General features: G+C 34.2%; 1 long non-coding RNA gene across 1 annotated transcript; it reads right to left on the bottom strand.

The window, feature by feature from the left end:
- Positions 1–16,449: 16,449 nt before the first annotated feature.
- Positions 16,450–20,120, bottom strand: LOC128556913 (uncharacterized). Its single transcript, XR_008370895.1, has 2 exons — positions 18,781–20,120; positions 16,450–17,849 (listed from the first exon to the last, which is right to left on the bottom strand). It is a non-coding gene; the product is annotated as an uncharacterized LOC128556913 (long non-coding RNA).
- Positions 20,121–27,931: the final 7,811 nt, after the last annotated feature.

The raw sequence follows: 27,931 nt of genomic DNA, 5'->3' as shown, positions 1-27,931 counted from the left end.
AAAGTTTGTAAATGCCTCGAAGAACAATTATAATTCTTTATAGCCTTTTTTAGCTAAAATGGCAAACAAGTGAAGCTATACCATTGAATGGTCTCGTCGATTTTGCCAAGCTGTGTATGCTTCGATTTATCAAGGCCAGAGCTGAAAGCAAAACCCCAGACCAAGAACCGTTACTATATGCTAAAAAATCCTGAACCAAACAGACTCGTGTACCAGCACTGGAAATAAATACTAGTATACTCTGCTTGAGTCTATTTATGAGAGGGAATAGCATATGCAACACCCCTCATGTACTAAGCACATATTTAAGAGGAAATCTTTTTTATACAGGGATAATCAATGTAATTCATCATATCAAAGGACCAGAAAATGTAGTGAGTCCTGTCGAGGAGCGTAATCATATTAGAAAATATAAGCTGTTTAATGACCATTTCTTGTTTTTCTTTGTTTTTTTTTATTATAATAAAATTACTAAACATATGACCTAAAATATTTCTCTATTCTAACCTGCAGTGGTCGTCCATTGTACTTTGTTAGAGTTAACATGTTTGATGGGGCAATCATGCTTCCTTGTGAAATTATACAGCTAGTTTTTTGAGTTCTACATATCAGGAAATGAACACGCGACAGTTATGCAACTTTATCAACCAGAGTATTGCAACAAATGTGTTTGATTCATAATCTTGTCACTAAATACTTCAAAATGAGCAATATCCACTTAAAAACTGCTTGAGTTGAATGGCTCTAACAGCAATAAGATGATAAATCATAAATTACAAAAATTTCAACTCACATTACACCTAGCTCATTACATTTCCGCATGTACTGCCAGTGAGCACTTACGGGTTTTAAGACATTCAGCTTTATCTATCGTTTGTTACGCATACAGACGTTTTAGATATATTTATTTAAAAAAAGACAGTGTAGGTTTTCATTTTTTATTGAAATGTCTTTCCTGTTTCTGAAGGACTATGCCTTCAAAGAGGCAGTTAGTTTGTCCAAACTCATTTGTTCAGCATTGTACTTTACGATTTATCAAATTAGTTAGCATTGATGTAATCACTTTATACTTTACAAAACATAACAAGCAGTACTTACACTTTTTACCTTTTCAACATTACTATTAGGACATACGCATACTTAGTATATAAAAAACTACTATTCACTATTTGGTATTCTTGTAACCTTTATGTACGGATATGTGATATGTTATTTTTACCGATTACATATTTTCCAAGAATCAAGAGATAATAGTACTATGCGTATTCTTCGCGTATTCGTTCTGAATGACTATGGCGACGCCGTGTCGCATTACCAATTATCTATATTCATGTGCCACGCATTTAAAAGGTCTAAATTAGTAAAAACTAATATATTCAAGTACAAATAAGAGATAAGTTTGGAGACAAAAGACAAAAACTCTTCAAAACCAAATAAAAATGTTAGTACAATTTATACAATTTATAAGTAAAGTACAAGCAAAATATTAACTGACTCCGTTTGAATGAGGTAATGCATCAGCCATCACTAAGAGCATAGTTGATGTACGATGCGGTGTATCTTTCAACATAGACAGTCAGTGTAAGGCACTGGAAAAGAGACGGTTTCGAATCTCCATGACTGATGTGTTTTCATACAAAGTGTTACACATCTGGATTGCTTTACGTAACAAATACATCTTTAAATAATTAACCATTCTATTGAAATTTGTCAAACTAAATGTATTTTATATGTAATATTTGTTAATGTGAAGGTTAGAATATATTTCAGTATGTAGAACATTGGACGTGTAGAAGATATTATGTTTTTTTATTATTATGCGGAAGTTATGTTGCACGTGTGCTGTAGCGATCATGAAAGGCATTCGTACTACTACTGAAACAAGAGCTCGTAGCCCTTGATGCATTCGGTAATTGCACAAGGAACAGAAATTATTTGGTCAGTGTGCACTGAACATTTGACGTACTGACGTACTGACCTCAAATCAATAATTATGGGTCATTTACCAGTCATAAGTAAACTCTGTATCAAATACATTCTCTAGTTATTTGGCAAACAATGTTCTACTTTTTCGGGTCAATGTGACCTTTACCTTTGACCTACTGACCTCAAAGTCAATAGGGGTGATCTGCTGGCCATGATCAACCTCCCTACCAACGTTCATGATCCTATGCCAAAGCGTTCTTGAGTTATCATCCAGAAACTGTTTAACTGTTCCGGGTCACAAAAATGTTTTACTGTTTCGGGTCAATGTGGCCTTGACCTTTGACTTATTGACCTCAAAATCAATAGGGATTATCAATTATTAAGTGTCGTGATCCTAGACCCAAGCATTCACAAGTTATAATCTGGAAACTGTTTAATTGTTCCGAGTCACTGTGTCCTTTGTCTTACTGACCTCAAAATCAATAGGGATCATCTGCTGGTCATGACCATTCTCCCCATTAACTTTCATTATCCTAGGCCCAAGTGTTCTTGAGTTATCATTTGGAAACTGTTTAACTGTTCCGGGTCACTGACACCTTGACCTATGACCTACTGACCTCACAATCAATAGGAGTCATCTGTTGGTCGTGACCAATCTTCTTATCAACTCTTACCAAGCATTCTTGAGTTATTACCCGGAAACCGTTTTACTGTTCCGGGTCATTGTGACCTTGGCCTTTGACCTACTACCTCAAAATCAATAGAAGTCATCTACCGGTCATGACCAACCTCCCTATTAACTTTCATGAATCTAGACTCAATGTTCTTGAGTTATCATCCGGAAACTGTTTAACTGTTCCGGGTCACTTTGACCTTGACCTTTGACCAACTTATCCCAATATCAATAGGGGTCATTTGCTGGTAATGACCAACCTCCTTATCAATTACCATGATCCTAGGTCCAAGCGTTCTTGAGTTATCATCCGGAAACCAATTTGTCTACGGACCGACCGACCGAGATACCAACCGACCGACCGACATCTGCAAAACAATATATCCCACATTCTTTAAAGGGTTGGGAGGGTGATGGCATAATAACTCATTAATATGTTTAGCTAAATAGTGTTCTAAAGTCACGTCTAAATGGTGACGACAATATTATTTTACAATATGGCAAGTATCAATAGCTTGACATAACTGAATCACTTCTCTATATAACCTTACGGGTGTAAGTATGAAACACTAGAGTAAATATTCAAACTTACTTCCGCGACTGATTAAATAATGTTATACAAGTTGTTTATATTTCACGCAGTAACGTGTTGATGAATGTATACAACGTATAATGATACAAAAATATCATAAGAATTTAAACTTTAATCTAGCTAAGTCTACTTCCTACATTTTACGATTTATTTATCATGAAGTACACGAAAGTAGACTGAGTATGCACTTGACAAACGTTTGAGTGTCTTACAATCACTAAAACGGAATGTTTCACTTCATTATTATACACGTATCCACGGTACAATAAATGGGTGAAAATATTATCTTTTGTTACGTGAGAATTACAAACTGCATCATAGTATCCTTAGTTTATTTATAAAGCCGTTTGTCATTATTAATTACATACATAGAGGCACAGCAAATTGTTATGGTGAACAGTTTTGCTAGTTTTCAGTTATATGATTTTTTATTAAATAAAGCAATAATCGTTAAAATGGTTACTTTTTTACAAATGAATAACAGTAAAATGTTTTACACACTGCTTATATAATGGTATATAAAATCGTAAACATACAAAACCATTTGCGTTTTAATCGCATTGATGTGCATGACGTCATTATATAAATTTTATAAGAAAAAACATCTGCACTGACGGGATTATGACTAACGCTCGAAATAAAAAAAGTCTGAGTATACAGGACGATGATTTATTTACTTTAAAAGGTCATGAAACCGAATTTGCAAATGTCACAAATGAAAAAAGAAGCACTTAGCCACTTAACCAATAAACATAATGTTACTTTTTGACGTAATAATTATCATTTCACACTACAAAGATACTTTGTGGCGTGCCGCGGGCGACTGGTCCATGTAGCTGTCTTCAAATCACTTGCCTTAAAGCTTTGGGTTCGAAACCTCGTTCGGTATGTAGAATTATTTCCAGGTGGCTTGTGGGATGTCGGGGGTTCTACCCAGGTGCCAGCTCGTATCTGATATAATATGGGGCTTCACTTGCCATGAAAGTCTAATATGGCCTATGATCGCGTCGTGCTGTCGTTAAGCCAAATAAACAAACAAAATTCTTTTATTTATCAGTAGTTGGGGTTCTCTACACGGAACAAATAAAGGATTAAGGTATTGAATGAGAGTCAAGTAGATATTTGCATATCGGAACAGGTTATCACATATAAAACACATTTACTGAGTAAAATTATTTATCAACTAAACACCGTATGTGGTTATAGATTAGACTTTATCTTCATTTTCGTTTTTGTATCGACATAACTTTTTCATTCATAAAACGTAACAAAATAGGTACAAACACTTCCTGTTGAGAAAACAATACTTCATATTGCGGCGTTATTGAAATGTCAAAATATATTTGTGATATTTCATGGTCTAAGCCCAAAACACAGTTAAAGTTTAAAGACGAATTTGAAGTTGTTGAGTAGGCATCTTGTCTTCAAGATGTACACATAACATTCTGTTAACAAGCATTTATGATACAATATGAATTACATCATTTAGTGAATCAAACTTATAAGAAGACCATACAAATAGAGCCGACTCGGTGTGGCTGAGAACTTTCATTTCTTTGTTTGATTGAGATTAAGTCAGTTTGATGACATGTGATAAAGTGTGCCCTGTAATGCTCATAGCATACTGTTTTATCATATCTTGATTTTATTGAAGATGATTTTTTTGGGGAAACTATTTCATTGTTTCAGATTATCGTTAAATTTATCAGTCGCCGAAAGTGGAAGATATGCAGGAGCTGATAGAATAAAGTTTAAGAAATTTCAACTTAAATATAGTAAAGTCAGATGACTTCTTTTATTCATATTCTGTTGTAGATTTATGCAGCGCATCTCGTGGAAAATTCTTAAGTTTGATACTTTAAAATTAAAATAAAAACGCTTTGGAATATTTACTTTAGATATAATTATTTCTTTTTGTAACCCATGAAGCATTTACAAAATCTTAATCTAAGAATTAGACAGAAGAGGATATGCTTGCCTGCGGTTGTCCTCCTATTATTTGGAATATTTGTAGATACATGTACGTCATATCTGATAATTGTTTATGCATTTTGACTGATTGTGTTGTCTTTTCAGTAAATATGGCTGATTTTGCTAATACAAAATATGGAGGTTCGTTTTCAATACAACATGAGCTAAATTAACGTTTGGGTCAGGCTTCATAGTTTGGGCAGTAAAACACCAACAAGTATATTTATACAAACATAGTAGACATATCATTTATGAATAAAGCGGCCTGTATGTTTTATTGTTTATTAAACTATCTTCAGAGTAAACAAATCAATATCAAAACAACATGAAATTCTATGTACATACTTAAGACATAGTAATAACATATGATTAAGACAAGATATAATACTATGGCATTTTCAATGTTCACAACATATTTAAAGGCTAATGCCCTCTTCATAAAAAGTATTAAGTATGAAGATATTATTGAATGCAAAGGCCCCATAACCCCGTTTTACAAACTTATCCCATTTGCACAATTAATCTCATTTAGCATTATTGATTAGTATTAAAATGTGTTTCCCGATTTGTGTTATGTTTTTATTAAAGCATCCTACAGAGTATACGTTACAATATAGGACATATAAATGTATTACAAGTATATCTATAATTATATCCACTCATTAACGTCATAACCACTTGACATACCAAACAGTCTGAGTAAACGCATAAAGCAGCTACGTTATCGCTTCCCCTTCTACAGGGAACATAATTTATCAATATCTCAATATCATTACACTCTTGTAACACTAAAATGATGACTCGAGTCGTCAGAGATTTGTGAACAACTAAATATATTCTTAAACGTAAGTGGATAATATAATACTAACTGACACGTCTACATATTTTCCTTGTGGTTCATTAAATTTTGTCCTTGAACGATGCCTCAATCCCATCGATATCATAATAACTAGTTACGGTTGATTTTTTAAGGATTGCCCGATAACAACGTCATGCATATTCACAAATGTATTATTAATAAACACAGTCACATGAACAATGAGTTATGATGTCAACATTAAATTACTAAACATTCTATTGCTTTAAGTTCGGATAGCATTTTGTCGTCTCGCTGGTCTGTCACTTTGTGTCTATATACTGACCTTTCAGATTATATTGTCATTTCTCTTAGGCACACATTTTTATATATGTGTTGACCAGCGTTGAATTACACAAACTTTTCACTTGTTGTTTTGTCCTTTCTGTAATCTGTTCATGTGTTGCAGCTGTTAAGTTACAATAATTTAATCAAATTATTAATATATTTCCAAATTTTGATTACGCTTAATTAAGAATTTTGTTGGTTTTGGGTTTAACGTCGTGTTTTCAACAGTATTTCAATCATGTAACGGCGGGGCTTAATTAAGAAGAGTATGTTATTGGCTATTGTATTAACACCACGGATTTGATAGACGGTGCTACTGCATATATACACTATTTTAGGCATCGGTAATTTACATTTTACATGACACTATTACATCGGAATAAACAATTTATTGACATGTGGCCCTGCTATTAGGAATCTATTTTCAAACTATGCTAGCAAGTATTCTTGGTATATTTCGCAATATCTTTAACATTTTATAATTTGCAGTTTTCTTGCGTAATCAGCATTTTCAATTTTGTTCGCTAGACTGACTTAGAGTTTTGTATAAATAGATAAATGTGACATACAGTTTTACAATTATCCGCAAATTCATTATTGTGGCAGTTATGAAAGAACGCTTTTAATTCATAGTTATTTCCCATTGAGTGTACTTCGGTTGAGCCACTAACCTGCCCATTTCGGCAGAATCCAAATATGCCGTTTATATTGCGCTGAAAATAAATAAAGTAATAAAGTAAATGATGATCCTAAGTTCATTTTGCTCATCTACTATCTCAAAGAAATAAACATCTTGCATGTAGACTTATGCGTCCATAACGAAAACAGTATTTGGAATACTAGTAAATACAAAGGAAAACGTACACTTCTGTAAATTAGAATATAGTATTCGGTTTTGTTTGCTTTTTTGAATAGCAAATTGAATGAATTCCCATCCCATGTCGATTATAGAGAGATACGGAATTTAATAACTTTTTCTAGTCCTTTCTTTCGTATGCGACAGATTGTCAAGTGTGTCTTATTTTTAGATATTATACAGACTGGGATAGTCGGACTTAAATTTACAAACAGACGATATCTGCATTATTTGTGAATTTGTTTGAAAACAATCCCATCGCATAACTGATAAAAGGCCATATATATAAAGTGGCTATCACATTCATCTTAGACGTTTTTTATAAAAATATATCAGTTTATAAATGTCACTATAATTTTCAAACGTCATTCTTTCAATCATAACAAAAACGCTGAGGTATGTTTAATTGGAAATGGGATTTCGACGGTAGATAGTCATAATACTGATACCGAATTGTCTATTCTAAACATTAATACTATACCACACCTGACTTGCATGTTTTTTTACAGATATAACAGCAGAAAATGTATAATTGTCTGTGTAATAGTCACCTGACAAAACTGTAAAAAAGACAAATAACAGATGAAATTCTAGATAAAGAATGTCACAGATTGAAACTTATATGGGCCAAGGTGTAAGTATGCCATAAATATGCCAATTTCCCTTGATATGCACGCATTTATAAACTGCATGATAATCTGGAAATAACTCTGACTAAAATCAGACGATGATCAGCAGTTGTATGTTTCTTATTTACATGAAGCAGAAGTCATTTACTTAGACAATGCAATACGTATGATACCACAAACACCCTTTTTGACAAAGTTACAAACCAGATATGATATTGGCGCAAACGAGAGAACGGACGGATGGGCGGACGCCTTAATCTCTTCGGAAGAGAGGTATAAAAAGTTGATTACTTGCAGATTCATGTATATAAAAGCCTTTGATCGCTAAGACTCGTTTACATTTGACATATATAATTATTTCACCACTCCAATATAACAACAAACAACTAAATCTGTCAAGTAAAGTGCGTGCGTGGGCGTGTGTTCGGGTTACAATTTTTCATTCATATAATCAACGGTGTCTACTTGTAACAGTGAGCACAATGTCCAACTTTATAGTGCCACCTCACTAAAATATCACGCCGTAGACAGTGATGTGAGATCCCTACCCAGTCACATCATGCTGACACACCTCTTGATGCTGAGCGCCAAGCTAGGGAGCTACTAGTACCATTTTTAGTCCTTGGTATGACATGAAAAGGGATCGAACACACGACCTCCCGTACTCGAAGTGGGAAATTCTACCACTAGTCAACCGACTCTGTCTTTGAATATGTGGATAAATATGTGTAGAAAAGCTGCAATGAATGAAGATTTTGAAATTGGTATTCATTCGTTTTTGATTCATTTTTGATATATCTTTTAAAGAAACATTCTTCATTATTTTGCCTGTCATTGCTAATAAAGCACTAAGGTCTTGCAAAATCATACGAATGTCAATTAAACTGCTGGAAAAATATTCATAAGTTATCATATTATAATTTTGAAAAAAGAGGGCACGAAGTAATTGTTTGATACTAGCCAAAAGTCGTATCAAGTATTGGGAATAACAAAACCATAGTGAAAATGCATGATTCAGCGTGGCAAAGTGGCACGGTCTCTTGTTACAACTATGACAAATGTAAGGACTTTACGATAATACGATTATGGTTGATATATTACATTCTTAACGGTAGAGGTAAACTTTTTTTTGTATGACGTACTCCAGCTGTTATCAAGGGTATCTAGTTTAACGGGGTATTCACCGACGAATAAAGTACGTGCGAAATCCACACAGAAAATGTAGATCAGTTGTATAACTATCCTTGAGATCTACATTCATACCATTGGTCAATGAAACGTTTACAAATTAACCAAAAATTGAATCTTTCTGTTGAAAGCAGGTATGTTAAGTAGCCCTTACGTTTTTACAAGAGATTTGAAAACATAAAAAGGTAATAACAGAATTAAGAAAGTGTATAAATAGCCTTCCAAACTAAAAAGGCACAGTGCCATAAGTAAATGCACCTAAATCTAGACTGAATACATTCTTGACTAGTCAATTAGAGGAACCGTGTTATAAACATTATACATTATATTATTATACATGCATATAATAATTTGTTGTGACAGTGACTTTTTAGTGACTGCCAAATGTACATCATGTTGTTGGTATCATATGTTTAACACGCAAGTAAATGGATAAAAAAAAACCGAAATGGTATCTAAATGATTTATATTACATAACTGATCTAAAAAAGGTTGATAACTTTGCTTTTGTTCTATTTTCTTTTTTACTAATTATTCTATGCTTTCACATTATATTCATGTACAGGTTAATAAATGACTACAAGCTTAACAACAAGAAGATATGTGTCGCAATGGCGCGCTAAGTTGTGGTTTTGGTGTGCTTGCGTTCTTTAAATACGCTAGATGCCAGAAGGAAAAGACAGCCTTCAAAATAATCGGACAATCCTGTGGCTCCGATACACAACTGTAATGATTACTTGGTACGGTAATTATATATTAAGCTTCACGGTGAAAAAAAAAACACATTTGGTACAAAATATAAGGGCTACTGAAATCCCCGCAGAATGAATGCCTGTCGTATTTAGTGGATGCTCACCGGATCCTATACCAACCTCCTACGAGCAGCAATAAGAAATTGAAATATAAACTATTGCCAAGACAGCAAGGTAATTAAACTTCATTCCTTTTATCATAGTACATATATTTCTTTTCTTTTATAAAATCGGAAAAACGTCAGGGAAAAGATAATCTGGTTTCTCTTACGGTAATTGATAACCTTACTGAAAATATTATGGTTTTATCACGTAATAAATACATTAATAACGCTTTAATACATATTTTGCCTGATCCACGTAATTTATCTCTCATGGCTGAATGCAAACGAATGGTTATATTTGCTTTTACGCATATCGGGTATTCACCGCGTAATCAATTACGAGTATAAAAATGCATTCAAAGTACTTTTTATCTAATAAATTGTGAACAGATAAACGATGAGTAACCTTAAAATGTATCAATAAATTTTTGAAAAGAAATTATTGTTAAAATGAAAACGTATTAATATTTTTAAATTTTACATTCTGTTTTCCTTAAAGAGCATGTGTGAAATATACTGTGGCTATGAAAGTTGTAGACTCAGTCAAATCAAGTATGCTATTATTTGGCATGGTTGCGTGCTATGCGTCTACATGACAGCACTCTTGTCTTCACGTACTTGGACTCAATGTATTTTCTGCTACTTTAAGATCATGTCTATTCAATTTTGTTTCCAAATGGTCTAACTAAATGTCATAAGTTCCGGGCATGCGCAGAAGACCGCACCAACACTGCAGTGAGCTACATCGAAACCAAATTGGCACGGTGTTGGGGTAAATATCGACCCGTCCGGGAAAACTGTAGCGAGTGCCTTTAAATGTATTAGTTTTTATAATATGAATAGACAAGATTGAAAGGGAAAACACCTGTGGCAGATAAACGATCAATTTCAAAAACTACGTTAAATAAAGTACTTAAAAGGATAACTGAAATTAAAACTTAATAACGATTCATTAAAAAATATATGAAATGAACTGTAAAATATGCATAGTTAATATTATGTATTAGCTCTGATATAAACTAGTGTATCTATGTACGGAAAGTTTGCAACGAATACCCGGTCTGTAATGTACAAAAGCGATGTTTTGGCAGGACTGCGTACTTGATGGAGAAGTATGATTGTATGTGAGCACTATAGCTGTTCATGTCAATACAAGCTATACGTTTTTGATACCCCAGCTGTGAACGAGTATCCTTGCGTTAAGTTTCAGGTTACTGATGATTATCTGATTAGTGTTATATATTATCCGTGCATTCACGATTGACTCGTATGTTCAACAATATGAATTCAGCTCATAGTTCTTGTATTTATTGACACATAATTCTTGTATTTATTGACGTTAAACTATAGTTTGAATTGATCTAAATACCCTTTTCGTTCTTGAGATAAGTAGGGTATTCACCAGTATATAAGGAAAGTTTAAAGCAGTGCAAACAATGTGTGTATCAGCTTAATATTACTTCCAGGAAAATGATAGTCTTATCTTAATAGTACAGGGATTTTTCCACCTTTAATTATCGTCTTTCCGCTGATCTCGTGTTTGCAAAACGATTAGTAGACATTACAGAAAATTAAAAGCACTAATTAATTTAAATTAATATATCATTATCATATTTAATTGGATTGATTTTGTTAACTACTTTTGGGATACCTTAGCCTGGCTTCCAGTCTGTCAATTTTTCATGTGCTTCTGTTCTGCAATCGACATTATCAGAAACTAAACGGGCCAGTAACAGCAACTTGCTCATACATATGAAATAACGCGTATGTTATGACACAGCTAAACATATCAAGGTCTGAATCCCAGGCTAGGGATACCTCATTATTAAACATATTATAAATTAAAAAATAAATATGAATTAAATTGCTCATATTCTTAAGTGTATGTCGATAACATTTCACAGGCGTCCGTCTTTTCTCTTAAGTTTCTTTTTGTTACGGGCCTTCTTTGCTATATATGGCTGCTACTACTTTTAATTTTCATCTAATTATACTTTACACGTTTGTACTAGAATTGTATGTCTTATGTGTATTATGGCATATCAAGTCAGTTGATACATGTTCACAGTCAAATACTTCAAAAATTAGAATCATGCAAGACAGAATTATGCTTCTCATGCTTTCACTTCTAGCAACTGATATATCAAGTTACACTAAATCCCTTGATAGGATTGATAGCCAGGGTCACATTAACAATGTGATAACAAAAAGGGCTACAATTGTGATAATAGACAAGAGATGATTCTTTTGTCCCCTCATTGCGATCTATTATTGTGTCACGATACCTTAGATTTCCTTCTGTGAAGTCACTAATTTTGTACAAAATGCTTTACAATTGCTCACATTGTCATCTACCCATGTTTCAAAATTTCCTTTCGAAGGTTTTAAAGAAATTGTTCTAAATATTTAAAGGTGATAGAAAATGACAATTTTGTTACAAATACAGTAAGATGTATGTAAACTTGCTGTATGATCCTAGGGGTTCATGTAATTATAATGCAATAGCTTCACTGGTTTCTGACATATTCATGGAAATAACAATTTATTTCCACAATCGTTTAGACAAAAAGGGGAATGATTTTGAAAAATACAAGATAGCGTTATGATACTTAATATTTAAACTTGCATTGTGATCCAACATGTTTGTGTAGAAATTTTATCCAATGCATACAGAAGTTTCAGACATATTGCAGAAAATGCCATTTAGGTTCTAATGTCGAAAGGAATCCACGAGTTGATAAACTTTGTGTGTGAACTTTTGTGACCGTAGGATTCCAATATACTTCCCCATACAACGATAGTTGTGTGTATTCTTTTCTATTCTAAGCTATCAAGATAACGTGCTTAAGATATTCTTGACTAGTGTAAGTGGGTATCATAAAGCTTTAAAATTGCTAGATCGCAAAAGTGCAAACGTAATAATTAATGAGTCAGTGATAATCGTACTTATTATTTATTAACTTAAATGTTAACAGGCAGTTTTTAACACACATGACCTAATTCATTAGACTTGGGTAGATGATTGGACAGTAAAATACCAGCTACATACAAAACATGATTCATTTGAATGTAGGATAGTCTGACAGTTTTAGATTAATTGAATAATTCTAAATAATAAAAGATAAGTATTTGCAGAACACATATTTTTACATTTTATGTAATAGTTATAGTATGTGTGAGAGTGTGTTACCAGGATATATCAGAGCTAGGGGTACATCAAGGGTATTTTTCTCTGCACATATCGTCGAGGCCGGTAGGCCGAGACAGATATGTGAAGAGAAAAATACCCTCGATGTACCCCAAGCTCTGATATATCCTGGTAACACACGAGCACTACATATTATAACTGTTTTATCGCATAGTTTATCATTAAAATTTATATATTATTTTCATTTAAATTTGTTTATTATTATTTTTACTATTTTGATTCCCTTTCTGCGCCTCGCTGACTGAAACACTAAAACTTCTGTTTTAGAAAATGTGTTCCCCAGATAAAAGTACCCAACAAATTTCTGCATTGGTTTTAAATCTTTGCATTTCATTGGCCAGACATATTGTAAAACTTGTTGTTTTGTTTGTAAAAAAAATCAAAGAAAAAGAAACATTTGAGAAATCTCAGAATTTCATATATTTCATGTATTTCTGAATTTGGCAATAACTATCAAGTTTTTGAAATATTCTAGTTTATTTATTCTTTTACTTTATAAATGTAGGTGTTTGTGACAATTCTTTCTCTGTGAACTGTAAATTGGAGCTAAAATCATCTTTTCTTTGAAAGGAAAAAATTATACTCCCTTGATAGGACCTCAATAGAGAAAAAGTGTTCCGATATATATCGGAACAGTTTTACTGTGCTGATATATATCGAAACACTTTTTTTCTTATGAAACCCCGTAGAGATTTCCGTGTTGATATATATCGCAACAGTTTTGTAAGATATCAGCACAGTTTTGTAGTAATAATGTGTGTTACTATGTATAACATGCTGCAAAGATCAAAGGAAAATTGCCGCACTATGCGATAAATAATAATTATATTAATCATAATCTGGGACCCTTTGACAAAACGTAGGACTAAACGATAGGTCCGAAAAGTGTGGAGGGGCGGGGTGCGGCGAAATGACCATTTTTGATTTCGTCAAGGGATAAGAACTGACCAAAATGGATACGAATTGAATGGGGGTTCGAGTTGACTAGGGGACTAGTTGACTGTAAATCGTTTACAGCAGATCACTCCAGAGTCGAACTCTGCCGCACGGCATTCAGGTTTATGACGTTTTACAAGTTATTTCCACAGGAGCCTTGCAACGGATTATACTGTCTAACAATACAGCTGAGAGTACCTGTACACCCTTACGAAACATTAATTTATCTATTCCATTCGGAAACCTGAGGAATTTTTCATCTACCAGTCAAAATGTGCTGTTTTAATCAGTTGTTAAATGCCCTTCAACCCAGGTATAAACAGGAAATAAAGATTAAAACAATACCGGCATGCGGCCAGAAAAACCATGCTCATGGTATGATGTGCCTATATTGTTTATCGTTCATAAGTAAGAAATAATACAAACATGTCCTGTTTGAAAGCATTTCAACTGTTTTAAGGATTAACATGTGAACATACTTATGTGACGTATACTTAATCGACAGTGTACAGGAAGTTCCATTATTACCAGGACAATAATATTCAAAACAACTGAACATTACATCACCGGACATTCTATCAGCCGTTTTCAGAGAACGAAAACAAATAAGACCCAACTAACTTACTCTGTGAACGACGTATGATTGAAGCAGTTGGTTTTAATATGATAAAATAATCAGTTGTTGTCAGATGACAACAGTCTTCGTAATGCGTTTGATAATTTACATTTTTCTTCGTTCGAATAGTTGTCAGCAAAATCAATTTCAGTGTACAATGAACCGTCTTTACATGATAAACAAATTCATTCTGACGACTCACTCACTTTTTCGTCCTTGTATTAATATACTGATGCAATAATTTCACGAGTGGTGCCAAAGCAATTCACGAATGGATGATGGTCCTGTCATATTGATTTAACTTACAAATAAATACTCTATTTTGCATATTTTGTGGAGGGGTTGAACACGGTTTTACCTACTTCACTTGCGCGACGTCATTGGCAAATGGGATGCAACGCACGACATAATATAGAATTCTTTCACTGGTGGTAGGTGCAGGTGGGAATATCCAGCTTGAGAGACACTGTCTTAGGCGGTAACAAGGCTCTGCCTAATCAAGGACACGAATAACGAATTTGTAAAAGTAATAGAATATTAAATGCAATTCATATCAAGATCACGACTTCTGATATAGTGTAGATTATGTTGTAATACGTAATGGTAAATTTTGGCAAGCAAGTTGCCTAAGAAATGATGCTCTACACAAAATGATTTTGGTAAAAACGACTACTTTAGGACAAGTATTTTTGCAGAATGCAAGGACACAAGAGTAGACCCTTATTGAACAGGCATTATTTATTGTTTCTTGATATGCCAGTTATATAAGGTGTTGTCTTGGAAAATAATTGCATAAATGTAATCTACCCCCAAATGAAAAAGGACGGGAAAACAACTGCTCGGTACCTGCTCAGTATAAATACAACATCACAGACTTTTAATTGAGAATCTGATTTTACTCTCTAAAGTGAAATAGGATTTGCTCTACTATAACAAAATAGATCGTATTCAAATAATTGTTGATTATTCATATCAGATGTAACGTATAGAAATACACAGTTTACGGAAGGTCAGTTTGATATAGGTCATAAAATAGATAGAACTTACAACAAAATCGTAACCGTCAGAGATTGATCTATAAAGCATATTTTCCTCTATGTGAAATGTTTAATTTGATCACAAACCTATCTTAAAGTATCAAATTGTTATTCCGTAATCATACCGACATTCTGAAATTACCCGAATGCAAGATAAAGGTTTAAAAGTGTATGATTCAAACTAGATCTTGTTATATTCTTTATGAGCACGTACAATGATCTTGTTGAAAACCGTGATATGCAGGAAGTCATGGCGGCATTCTTTTTAAATGCAACCAATAATTTTAAGGTTCGTGTACTTTAAATATAAAATGTAAAGTCGTTAACGAAACTGTAAAACATCCCCGAATTCGTTTTACATACTGTCTGCACTCTATGACAATATTCTTGATATTTTTCATTTTGCAAAAATAGAGAAAAGAAAGTGGAAACCTCACAGGTCACTCAACACGACAAAAACGAAAATGTTGCAGGCTCGGTATGATTGAGCCTGTTCATGGACGGTAGTGGAAATGCATGCTACCGTCCACGCCCTCTATCCCCGGGTTGAGCAGAACTCAACATTTACACATGCTAAAAGTACAAAAAGCAATTTAGAGACATCCGCAGATGTATTCAAACGGCGGTGAACATGGAACTTTCAATGATACACGTGATGAGGCGTGTAATTCATAGGACACTTAATTAGATATAAACAAGAACAGAATGTTACTTTTTACATTTTCGAAGAGATTTACAAATCTTTGATGCAACTGTTGCTTTGTTACTTATCAATGCTTCCAATCCTCGCGCAGATGTTATTTATCACACAACAGAAATCAGGTCTACCTGTATTGTAATATTTTTTTTATCCTTTGGTCTTAAAATCCATTCAATTTTATCAATTTGAAAATAACGTTTCATTTACGTCGGACCTTTGGGTTGTGCAGAGTTTTGCATATTTCAATACTTCGCATGAATATCGTCAGACAAACTGAGTCTTGTATGAATTCACCTCGTGGACAGAAATTGGGTTCGAAAACGTATGGACTCCTGGCTTACGAAAGAATTGCATAGGCATTTCTGTTCTTATTTTTATTTTATATACAATGTACTTCAAATTATAATTTCTAATTAGATTTTATTTTATTTCATTGCATCCGATCTTTCAGCTTAACATTTCAGCTGCTTATATTCAAGTAAGACTGGAATGTAGTTGTAAAACTCACACTGATAGCTGTTACTCTGTGATAATCTGGTCGTGTTAGATTGTATTAGAAGGAAAACAAAACAAACTCTCTATGTAAGTTTTATACCGCTTAAGTCGTAACCTGCTTCTAGATTAGAACTCTCCCCCAGACAAGATAAACTATATACTTATCAAAGTCTGTAAGGACCCTGTTTATACCCCAGTCACACATACGGCGCGGATAGCTACGTTTAGCCACGGATAGAAACGTAGTTATTCGTATCGATCCGTACCTGTGCCGTACGTCAAAGTAGTAATCCGTATCAATCCGTATTGACACTTGGTCAAAACGTATTCAAGACGTACCCCCAACTTGCAAGTTTCTCCAACTTTTAAACATGCACAAACGTTTGAGCGATCCGTAGCCATTTGAGCGTGACTTAGTCCAACTTGGCCGAAACTTATTCATCCGTAGTTAAACGTACTAAACGTAGTTATCCGTACTGAAACGTACCTTGCCGTAGTTTGACTTGATGTCAAAGATAATCGTAATGAAAACGCTGGCGACACGTGGTCCAATTTTTATGAAACTTACCGACCCGCTACTTTATACCACAGTCACACATACGGCGCGGACAGCTACGTTTGACCACGGATAGAAACGTAGTAATCCGTAACGATACGTACCTGAGCCGTACCTTAATGTAGTTATCCGAATCAATCCGTACCGATACGTACGGCTCAGGTACGGATCGATACGGATTACTGGTGTCGGCCCGGTACAATTTCTCCTTCTTTGCTGTATAGTAAAACAAGCACTTTTGGACATGGATTGTGAATTTCACAACAAAATTGCAGCATTGACAGCTCTGTATTTTTGAAGAGTAATACTATCCCAGTCAATATATCACAGAAAAACACCACCATCAACGATGAACTTTTTTTGCTACACATCAAAGTATCTAGTCCATGTTTAAATTTCCCACTGACATCTGTCATGGCCACCAGTCTGGTGTAGTTTTTTAATCCTTCCGCACAGAAATGTAATCCTGAAAAACACACATAAAACAACTGTTAAAGACATCAGAAATGACAAAAAATGTACACAGTATCAATAAATACATTTGGAATATAACATGTCAAAGTAGGGATAGCGTTAAATTGGGAACTTCAAAATTTCAAAGAACTACTTTCTAGGATACAACGACCCGGAAGTACTTCTATACCGGGGTGACACCTAAATCTTATCAAATTTTTAATTTAGCCAAATTTTCCCCATAAAATCTTGTAACTTAGGGTTTTGCGAGAAAAGTTACACAAGACATTGTCATCGCAAAGAAAATTTTGTCCCGCAGAAACATTTCAAACATTAGACCTACTTTGCGGAGAAATTGGCTCGGAAACCGGAATTTTGAAGAAAAAAGGCACATTACAAAATTTGCCTTCCTTCTGAAAATTTCAATCAGATTTTCATTAAATCAACTGTGATATCACTAGTTAATGCTTATAGTATGTTTTATGTAACTTTAAGCTTATTTATTTTGAAAAATGATGTATCAAAATGAGTATTTACTTTAAAAATATGCAATTTTTAGTAAAAAATGCATAATTTACCCACTACAATTGCAGAAAAATGAAACTTTTAATGATTGAAAGACCAAAACCCACAAGCAAAGACCAATATGTGATTATATTTATGACAATTACTGGAAGTAAAACAGATCAATACATCACAGCCTATCTTAAAATGAATTATTTCTTCGGCTAAGCCGAACAATGCCTGAAACGCCAAATGCAAAGCCGATCCGTGCCATCTTGGAAGCAGGCAAGTGTGGAAGGTCAAGAACTCCAACTGGAGCCAGACACAGCTCAGGGCACCCCTGAAACTGTCAAGCAGTTACTGACATTTTAGGCTACAGTTCTGACTAAAGACATTAGGACCAGAGGGCAATGCACCGGTGGAACATGTAAATCGCTTACCGAAAACTAACCGTCATTCTGCGGTGTTACACTGGGAATAACAGCTTCTGCCCGCTCGACTTAATAGGTTGGTCTGGTTTATGGGTAGCTGCTGACTGGTTGTACGATTCTAAATTTCCTTCTGACATATGGAATTCATCGCCTGCAAATGACAAAAGAAAGATTGTGAACCGGTGTCGGCCTTTCTTGAGAAACAGCTGAGTGTGTGTGTGTATAGTTCTAAGTGTGATCAGGAACACCTATAGAAAAAAGTGACATAATATTCACAGATTGGTACCATCTATCATTTCTTTATCATTCTGATATCAACTGGTTCAGGAACTTTACAGGAAGTCTGTCATTAAAACACTGCAACTGAATAATTTTCTACATATATGTTAGCTGAAACAGTGAAAAGAATATTAAAATAACTATTACCAGACAACCTCTTTCAGCACAGACAACAAAGTATCTGAAATGCACATTTAAAAATTGAAACACATAAATGCTATGAAAAAACAACATACAGAAAAACATGAATAAAAGTCCCAACAGGAAAAGTCCTATCTAAAGAATGAAGTAGAAAGAATCGAGCAAAACTGAAATACAAATACCGTCAAGTTGTGTTTCCAGTCGGTACCAGGACAAATACATATTAAGGAAACTGCACGAGGCCGACCCAGGAAATCAGCCCCGTTAAATATTTTCTTAGTAACACAGACCTGCGTTGTAAACCTGAAAAGCAAATCAGAATAGAAGCATCCCATTCAAGGCAGAATGTATCTGACGACGGCCTGATGCGGGCTGAAGCTGAAAGCTCGGAATATGTTCTAAACTGAAAAAACAAATGAATAAATTAAATAATACACAAACAACAACAACAACAACTATTTTATCACACTGAAGCAACCTCCATGTAATTCCCTGTGTAATACGAACAATGTCCTGTCAGTGTAAAGAAAACTTGTTATACATTAATAATGCCGACAAATGCACTCGGCACACCGGTAAGCAATGTCCTTCAATGCCAAAATGCCGGTAGCACATTGGATTTGACTGAAATGAGAAAAATAATTATTTCGTGTAATATTAGTTATGCGTCTCATACGCAAGGGAACGAACATTCACGCAATTTCTTTATATCATATATGAGACGCCTGCTGACTGGCTTTAACATCAGTGTAATAACACCGTGACCGGTTCGAGATCCAGGCCCGACAAGCAATCAGTCTCTCCGACTCCTGTTACGAAACCGACTATAGCCTCATTTATAAACCCATCCTGTCCAAAATGTACAGCTTCCACACATACGACACTGTTCATCCACGGTCTACTGCGGCACTTTGTAACATGTTCACATATATATATACTTATAAATTCTTCGGAAAAGAGACGCTATACGAAATAGAAATTTTTTTAAAAAAATTTAAGAAATTTAAATTTATATTTTTTTCTTAAAATTAAAGTGAAAAACTATGTGTCTTCTTTTTATATAGCCTTTTTAAAGCTTCCTGCTTGTTCAGTGTCTTTGCACTATAGTAGAAGACTGACAAATCAAGAGGAGACAACTATTACTCAAATTTCAAAGAAAATTCAACTACTGAATTTTTAAAATTTGAATAAAATTAAAATTTCACAAACCTTGGAAATATCCTTACAGCCACTGATTTGTATTGTTATCAGCTACTAGTGTGTGAAGTTTCATGACTGTAAACCCTATGGTTGCTGAGATATTCCACTTTCTGAATTTGCCATATAGGTGTCGGCCCGGTACAATTTCTCCTTCTTTGCTGTATAGTAAAACAAGCACTTTTGGACATGGATTGTGAATTTCACAACAAAATTGCAGCATTGACAGCTCTGTATTTTTGAAGAGTAATACTATCCCAGTCAATATATCACAGAAAAACACCACCATCAACGATGAACTTTTTTGCTACACATCAAAGTATCTAGTCCATGTTTAAATTTCCCACTGACATCTGTCATGGCCACCAGTCTGGTGTAGTTTTTTAATCCTTCCGCACAGAAATGTAATCCTGAAAAACACACATAAAACAACTGTTAAAGACATCAGAAATGACAAAAAATGTACACAGTATCAATAAATACATTTGGAATATAACATGTCAAAGTAGGGATAGCGTTAAATTAGGAACTTCAAAATTTCAAAGAACTACTTTCTAGGATACAACGACCCGGAAGTACTTCTATACCGGGGTGACACCTACTACGTTTCTATCCGTGGCTAGACGTAGCTATCAGCGCCGTACGTGTGACTGGGGTAAAACCTTAATGCAAACGTAGTAATGCTTATTTATCCGTAGCTTAACGTAGTTATCCGAAGCAGTCCGTACTAAAGCGTAGTTCAACGTAGTACACCGCAGCTCCGTCCACGCGCTTGACAAGTTGTCAGGCGCAGTAAAACGTAGTCCAACGTAGTACGCCGTACCTTTCCGTACTTATTCGCGTCCTATATCTTTTTGTTCCTCGTTTCTCACCAATTTTCTCGTACTAAGACTTACTGCTCCGTACTTATCCGTGTCCACTCCCTCACAGATCATTCCCATCCGCACCGTACCTCAACGCACGGACATATCCGTATGTGTGACTATAGCTTTACAACACTTTGCTAAAACTGTGATCTGGTCTTTTAATGTTTGCTTTTAGATCTGCTTGTTTTGTTTAATTGTAGGTCTGTGTATTTCTGTTAATATTTAGTAAATTTATATATAAGTTTGTTTCTGTTATTTGAGATTTCTACATTGATGCACTTTTGAAGTCATTGCCAAGGGTAAATTATCACCAATGCACATTTTCAAAGTAATAACAGCCGTACGTAAAAGATCAGTACGGATACTGCCAATCAATTTGCATCCGCTAATAATCGAATCGCTCTTATTAAAAACAGGTTGACTGAGGAAATAAACTATATGGTGTTTCTTCTAGTTTGCTTTTCAGCCAGTTTGGTACATTACCAGTAATCATTACAACAGATAATATCATTGCCATTGTCTACGTATTCCGTTTTAGGATCTGGGCGTTTTTATTGACATACTTTGTTGAATCGATATGATGTCAAATTACAAAATACTTGTCAAATTAACAATTCTTTATATTCATGGTGTCACGCATGTTCGATTAGATCAGTTAGGTATTGGGTATATAAGTACACACAGACGTGCTTGGCATTGGACTTAAAATTTGAGGACGAGTTAACATCACGAACATGTGATTTGTTTCTTTTCAATATGTTTACCTCGATGTTATGATAACGTTAAAAGAATGCCAATACATGTAGCACATTTATCACAACGAATGGTTACTAAACTTGAAACTATTTAATACACTCCCGGATGAAAGGAAAGTACCCAGGTATATCACTATAATATATAAGAAGAGAGTCTTTCTTAAAGTTTTTTTTTTTTTTAATTGCCTTGACAAAAGATTTTACTGTTTGTGCCGATTTGATCCTGTTAAAATTGGTTCGAAGATTTTATTGAAAATGCATGTTGATGTAAAAGCAGTCATGATCAAGGATAGGAGATAGTAACATGTACTTTAAAAATCAACGGTGGCCATTTGTTATTACGAGACTTCAACAACCTCCCATCGATGAAAGTATGTTCCTTTATTGCAATCTTGGGACTTTACCGTCTGTTTGCTCTGTTCTTTGGACCACTTAATGAGATACGCGCTGTCTTTAAACTGTTTACTTACCAGACAAAAACGTGCAGCTGCATTACAGATATCGGGATTTATATATTCCCCTTTCATTTCCATATAAGAAAACTACCAAAAACATGTTTATTTTTTAAGACTGGTAACCTTGATAAGAGAAAAAGAGTCGTAAATTGAGTCTGCTTATTGCAGTCCACAGTCCATGCTTTGTTAAGCTCAATAGGTTTAAGGTCAAGGTCACAGTGACTCGGAACATTTAAACAGTTTCTGGACGATAACTGAAAAACGCTTTGGCATAGGATCACGAGACTTAACAGAGGGTTTGAATATGACTAGCAGGTGACCCTTAATGATTTTGAGGTCAATAGGTCAAAGGTAAAGGTTAGAATGGCCAAGAACAGGTTTACAGCTTCCAGATGATAACTCAGGATTGCTCATTGAGAGTTTGGTCATGACCATCAGATGACTCCTTTTGATTATGTTTTGGGATCAATAGGTCAAAGGCCAAGGTCACAGTGAGCCAGAAGAGTTCAACGGTTTCTAGACGATACGCTTATGCCTAGGCTCACGAAACTTGTTAAGATGATTGATAATGAGCAGCAAATGACCCTTATTGATTTTGAGATCAGTACGTCAAAAGTGAAGGTTACAGTGACCCGGAACAGTTGAACAGATTCCGGTTTGAGAACGCCTGGGCCTAAGATCACAAAACTTGATAGGAAGGTTAATCATGACGAGCAGATGACCTCTATTGATTTTGAGGTCAGTAGGTCAAAGGTCAAGGTCACATTGACCAAAAACAGTAGAACATTTTTGCCAAATAACTAGATAATGATTTTGTCTAAGATCACCTTTGATATGTAAAACAAGCCGCATGTCTCCTAGCAGAGACCAGGCTAGAGAAGTAATTACTAAAATCAAAATACGACAACGATTTATGGCCGATACGCGGCAGTTTATCCGTATGTTGTCAAGGTATGGACTGCAGGAAGTTTTTTTTGGAAGCAAAGTTTTTTGAGTCGATTGATGAGACTGTTCGACACCCGAGCGTTCCTTATCACAGGCTTAAGCTAAACTATTTTATGAAATGAATTGATATCGTGTATCTATTGTAATAAAAATTGATTTAAGCCTATTCTTAGTGCGAAACGTGCAAGTAGCTAAGGGTGTAGCAAAAATATTTACGTGTCAAATGGTTCCTAAACAAACATTGCTTTTAATAATAGCTAAATGAAGAAGGGTGATAAGAGTCGCTTTAGGTTTATTTGATAGTACAATATGTAGATATAATTTATAAACCCTGCTATTTACTCAGTTAATTAAAATCATAATCTCAAATGTCTTTATTGTGCAATATGCCTTCAAATGTCAATGAAATAGTTTGCAGGAAGATATCAAATTCTACACTGATTTAATCTGCAAAAGAATATCTCCACTGTACTTGGCTTTTATAGACCGTATTTCTTCACAACGATTGAAATATTTCATTCATAAATTTTCATAGTCTGGATATTTACCTTCACTTTACGACACACGCGCTGTCATTGAAAACTTAATCTTACAAACCAAACATTTAGACAAATCGTGCAAGCATTCCAGTCAAATAAAGAATGTCTAATCACCTGACATACAAACAATGTGCTTTACATGCAATTTCGTTATCATGTACATTTTACTTTTTTTCTAAAACAAACTCTTTTTGATGGACAGAAGATTCTTTCATACGAAACATTGAAATGTTAATGAGAACATTATTCTCATAATAAAGATATTTCTAAATTTTATGTAAAATTCCATTTCATTTAGTAAAAAGCAAGTCTATTCACGAGATTTTCTTAGAGGTATCATGTTATAATTATCATGATATTGGACTCTGGATATAAACAGGCTACATTTATTATATCGATTCACAAATACAAAAGAGATTCTATATCAAAGTCTAATTGTAATTCAGAAATAAGGGTATAGATGATATTTAAGAAGGAATAACTTATTTGATGATAGACTAAGAGTCTGTTCTTATATTGTAATCCAGTGAACATGTATATTTCCTTCGATTAATGTAGCATTAAGCTTACATTTTAAAAAAATTTATTGCCTTTTAAGATAGGCCAATATGATGATTTATCGACCTAGGAAAAGTAATATAACCTCGGGCTAAGCCCTTGTCCGATATCATTTCTTCTCGTCAATTTATCACTAAATGACAAAACATTTATAATGTCCTATATTTCAAACTGTTTTTCTAGACATTTAATATGAACATTCAGCACTGTTGTTATCAAGTTTAAGCCTGCAAAGTACTTTTTATGTACTTTTATTCCTTGGACGCAAGTATTCAATTTGTATTCAACTCATCGACTATCTGGCGTCTGTAGTTATGATATTGCGTTCGTAGTAAAAGGCATATGTGTCATGTAGAGTAAACGCATGTGTCTGGTCAGTTAAACCTATTGCGCAGCACTACGAAAGGCTAAAAGCGAAAGAACAATACAATTTAAGGGACGAAGATTCGGAGAACATTAAACAAAAAGAAATTGTTATAAGAATATTAAGTAGATGTGCTTTCATGCCATATAACATCTGCTACCACAGGCTCTTTCTGTAGCTGACGTTCATAACATCTATAAAACACTTTATATCTCCTCTTATAATAACAAAAACTATAATGGTGGCCAGTCATGAAATAATGTATTAAATATTTTTACATAATTTAGATTATGATTTAGACTGAAAATACATATTTTTAGACCTAAGACGTGCCATTTTATATATGGGTTAAAATGCATGACTGTCCCAATATTACAAGGTTTATACATTTTCAGCTATTTAAGTTATATGGTAAAATGTTTTAAATAATGTCTTCTATATTAAAGTAAAAACTCAATTGACGTCATAGCTGACTTTTCTAGATGTTACTTGTGTTTTTTTTTTCTTCTTCAGTTTGCAGTGGCACGATTCATGCGCTTGTTTTACTGAAAATTCATTTTTAGGTTTGTGATGTATTAACTGGTATCTTCATCATTGTTGTGGTTTTGTGGTTTTTGAGGATCGCCTACATTGCCACAAACATAATAAATAAGCAGTTGTCAGATGAGCAAAAAGTCATGCATTAGAAATTATTTAATTACCCTTCTCTTTCTTCCACATATAGATACGTAAGTACTTTTTAGGAATATTTTGTCTTTCTCTTTCTGTCACAACTGGGCTTCATGTCCGCCCTTTTAATTCGTCTTCTCGTGCCTTTATTTACCTTTATTTACATTTAAGCACGGAAATTACATTTAATGTACTCCGTGCGATACTTTCATAATATATCCACAAGCTGTTTTTAATTTGGATTATGTAAATTTGCGCGCTTGATATTTCAACAATTTAACTTACAAATAACTGTTATTTTGCTGACGTGCTGTCGTATTTAATACTCTTTAGTAACAGTTATATCTAACTTAACACGTTTATATTATTTCGTAATTTGAATGAAATTGCATTTTTAAATGGACGTTTATTGTCGTAGTTATACCATGGCAGTTTTTGTTCTTTTATGAAATGATATTTTACGTTAAACCTGTTAGCTTTCGTAAGGTTTGCATAAATTTTGTACATTGGTGCCGGTCAATAGTCAAAACTACCCAAGGACAATTGTTTTGACTTTTGACCGGTAAGCTATAATTATATATAATTGTAATATTAAGTGTTTTTACCAGATGTCAGAAAGAATGTTCATAACTTTTTTCTTCAAATTTTACAACAGTCCAGTAAAATATTGTGTTAGATATAGACCGGTCATATCCTTTCCGCAGCCTTAACGTACTAAAACGTATTAGCGTCTGATGGCCATTTCACGCTTCCGTAGAAAAACATTTATTACACGAAACTTATTTTTAAAATATTTTTGAAATGTCTAGGTCTGCAGCTCTCAAATACGGTTATATCTTACATCTGAGGCATATACTGACACTCGCAGACAACATCAAAAATGACATTTTGAGCGATATGATGAAGTTCCAAAATTATCAATGTACCCTTGGTCCGTTACGGACCCCTGTGGGATTTCTGTTTATCCAGAGCTCAAATATTTTTTCATAGATTAAAAGCTGACATGCTGTACTAAAGCCCAGGTAATTTCAATTCGTAATAAAGTGCTGAAAATCACTCGTTTTAATTACACTATGCCACTAAGTTTTTATTTGGTTGGGATATAAGCGGACAACTCCAGTCGAATAAAAAATGTTAAGATAGTTCTTCATGTTTATCCGGATAACGAAATTAAGCCTGCACTTTGTTTGTTTTGGGTTTAACGCCGTTTTTCAACAGTATTTCTGTCATGTAACGGCGAGCAGTTAACCTAACCAGTGTTCCTGGATTCTGTACCAGCACAAACCTGTTCTCCGTAAGTAACTGCCAACTTCCCCACATGAATCAGAGGTGGAGGACGAATAATTTCAGACACAATGCCTTTTATAAAATCGTCGCGGAGAACATTATCGAACTCACAACCCCGCGATCCGTAGACCAACGCTCTCCCTACTGAGATAAGCGGGCTGACTTAAGCCTGAACTCGGCATATGGAAATGAAATTCATTTTATGACTTAATGTTACTATCTTTTCAAAGAAAAACATTTGACACGTTAAATAAGTCCAAATATTCTCTCAAAATCAGCTTGAAATATGCGGATCTCTTTAATCATAGGCAACATTTCAAAAAGAATAACACGGACATTTACATTTTATTTCACCATATTATAGACCATATGTCTGTTTATGATTGCGAGAAGTTTCATTAAAATATACATAGTAGAAAACTCTTGTATTTGCTAAAATGTTATCAAAATTGTGATTTTTCCCACAGACTTCCATTACGAAAACTTGTGTGAGGTTCGATTTTTCAAAACAATCTAGCAAAAAAAAATCAAACACACGGCCCTATTGTTTTTATTTGCCGAATTTTCTAAGTATATTGTGAAGTTTTGAAAAATCAGGGTTTAATCAATCTCTACCTTGTAGAAAAAACGTTGATCCAAACATGCATAACTACCTTAATATAGGTAACGAAAGAAGCAGGTTGTAAATACGATCTATGTTTAATTTGAAATACTAGTGATTATTGTATGTACACATTTTCTAACCAAACGAATGAAACATGACTTGTGCAGTGTCAATATACATCAAGCAGCTTACAGAGTACAGTAACCGGAATAGTAGTATTTTTGTAATAAATATGAATCTCACAAGAAAATGAAAATAACATAATTAGGTATACGATCTAGTAATTAATCAAACAATTAATCAGTCATGTATTTAGTTAAGGTTTCTATTATAGTCGATCAACTCCCAATCTTCTTAAACGTGCTAATTAAGTTTATGATTCGGTCAAATAAACTTATTATAAAACATCGTCTTTTCAAGGGAAAAATATATCTAGAGAGAGAGAGAGAGATTGTTTGCGAACAATGAACACAACCAAGACGAAGAATAGCATTCTCGGTT

Source organism: Mercenaria mercenaria, chromosome 5 (assembly GCF_021730395.1).
Source record: "Mercenaria mercenaria strain notata chromosome 5, MADL_Memer_1, whole genome shotgun sequence".
In the NCBI taxonomy this organism is placed as follows: Eukaryota; Metazoa; Mollusca; class Bivalvia; order Venerida; family Veneridae; genus Mercenaria; species Mercenaria mercenaria.
This window is presented reverse-complemented; position numbering and strand designations above follow the sequence as displayed.